Source organism: Microtus ochrogaster, chromosome 4, assembly GCF_000317375.1.
Source record: "Microtus ochrogaster isolate Prairie Vole_2 chromosome 4, MicOch1.0, whole genome shotgun sequence".
NCBI lineage: Eukaryota > Metazoa > Chordata > Mammalia > Rodentia > Cricetidae > Microtus > Microtus ochrogaster.
In genome coordinates, this window is record NC_022011.1 from 31,538,311 (window position 1) to 31,540,922 (window position 2,612).

Sequence of the window (2,612 nt, forward strand, 5' to 3'; positions counted from 1 at the left end):
CTAAACCTGGATGGAGGTGGGTGGTCCTTGGACTTCCCACAGGTCAGGGAACCCTGATTGCTCTTCAAGCTGATGAGGGAGAGGGACTTGCTCGGGGGAGGGGGAGGGAAATGGGAGGCGGTGGCGGGGAGGAGGCAGAAATCCTCAATAAATAAATAAATTTAAAAAAAAATAAAAAAAAAGAAGATCCCTGTCACCAGTTACACCCGGTCCACCCTGCTGCTCTGGTCTCCCACCACTGTGTTAGAGAGGTTTTCTAACTTTATCTTTCTTCTTTTGTCCACAAGTCCTTGGTAGCAGCCTTCACGTTTCCACCTGTAACAACGTTTATGTTCTTGGTTTTTTGAATAGTTTGTTGTTATTTTTTTAATTATGTGTATGTGCGTCTGTCTGTTTGTTAATTATGTGTATGTATGGGCGTGTAGTGCCTGAGGAGACCAGAAGAGGATGCCGGATCTTCTGGAGCCAGTTACAGACTGTTACGAGCTCCCTGAAGTGGGTGCTGGGAATTAACTCAGGTTCTTCAGAAGAGCAGTATGGACTGTTAGCCAGCAATCCATCTCTCCAGCCTCAGATTCTTGGTTTTAGTTGTTAGCAGTTTCCAGGTTTATTACACGGCAAACAAAGACTGGTTGTAATATTTCTGTTGAGATTTTCTTCGTAACTTGATTTGTGATTTCCTGAACAATCGCTGTCATTTTTGTCATCTTACCTTTTATTTTCTTGAGAAATATTTTCAGCTCAGTGGGGTCTCCAGATGCTGCTGCTTTGTTTCCTGCTCGCTGGCTCTGTCCTGTTCTGTGTGGCATGTTGAAGCCTCCAGAATTTCCTGATGTCTCTTTGCAGATCACCTACTCACCGCTCTGGAAGAGTGCTCTTTCCAATGAGTTGGTGTGATTCAGGGTAGAAGTAACTTCTTTGAGATTTATAATAGTTTTGAGAAGTTCATTTTTCCCCTCCTGGAGTTTTTTGTTTCTTCTTCCTTCAAGCACAGCCTGGAATCCATCAGGAAAAGATGTTAAGAAGAAAGCAATGTCTTCACCTTCTGCTCATGAGAACATTCCAGCTCTCCTTCGACAGAATGACCTCATTTTCACACTCCTCTCCGAGATGAGAAGGCCCAGGCTGCCCATCTCCAGGGCTGTCAGGACCTGTGATCAGACTGCACTCAGAGCTGGAGGGACAGGAGCCAAGAGCCAGCCTCTGCAGGCGCCGGACGGACGCAGAGCATGGCTTCCCCCAGAGAATTCCAGAACAAAGGTTTCGGATCTCTACACTGTCGGAAATCCATGTTTGATGTGCCCGGTTTGAAAGGGTGCTGTGGTTTGGCCGCTGCGACAACCCTCCAGCCTGCCGCGACAACCCTCCAGCCTGCCGCGACAACCCTCCAGCCTTCCTGTCTCCTACCGCAGAGCTGCACAAAGCTCGGTGTGGGGACAGAGTCAGAAAGTCGGTGGCACGGGGTGACTCTCTGTGTTTAGCTTGCGCACAGGGTAAAGGCTCTGTGTAACTGTCCCTGGAGCCAAAATGACTTCTCCTGTCCTCTGTGGCTGTGTGGTCTCTTGGTGTCACTTTTGTGCAGATATCCCTAGACGTACCTCAACCTGGAGAGGCTAGCCAGCCGGAGAGAAACCTCAACTGCTTACTGCAAGCTTCATTTTTATGAGAGTCCCCACAAGGGGGCACTGTGTCAGAGCCATTCTCTGAGACTGCAAGCCTCATGTTTATGAGAGTCCCCACAAGGGGGCACTGTGTCGGAGCCATTCTCTGAGACTTAAACTGGAGGCACTCTTGGGCATCAGCAGAGGGAAAAGTTGATGAAAGGGTCTTTTTAAAAATTTAATTAATTTATCTCCTTTGTATGTATGAGAGTTTTGTTTGCACGCGTGTTTGTGAACCACGTGTGCCTGGTGTAGCTAAAGCCAGAGGAGAGCACTGTCTTCTGGAAGTGGAGTTTCACACAGTGGAGTTGCACACAGTGGAGCTACACATCATGTGGGTACTAAGATTTGAACCCGGGTCCTCTGTTCTGAACCACTGAGCCATCTCTCATTAAAAGAATCTTATCAGAGGCAGATGCCTTACTGAGATGTCAACAGAACTGATCGTCTGGACTCTTCTCAGTTTAATCCGGCTCTTGTGCTTGAACCAACCAGCAGCCATGAATCCGGGCAGTCATCTGGAAACTTTATTCAGGGTCGGAGAGGCACTGGACACAAGAAGAAGGTCATGGTTCTGTGCCACTCACCAGCAGGGCATGCCAGTACTAAAGTCAAGATCAGGACAAATACACAAGTCCCTTTGTCTGGGTTATCTTCCTTTGTGGACATCATGTCTTCTTAAGCTACAAAGTCATAAAAGCTGAGTATTGAGATAGAATCCCACACAATCATTTCCCAGGGACCCTTTCTCAGACTAAGTCAGACTACACAAGCATCCGAGGAGCTGAGTAGAGATTAGAGATAGTACCCGGTGGGCATAGGGCTCTGTCATCACCTCTCTCTCTCTCTCTCTCTCTCTCTCTCTCTCTCTCTCTCTCTCTCTTCTCTCCCTCCCTCCCTCCCCCCCCCCCTCTCTCTCTCTGAATTCATTTGAGCCTTGCTCATTTGATT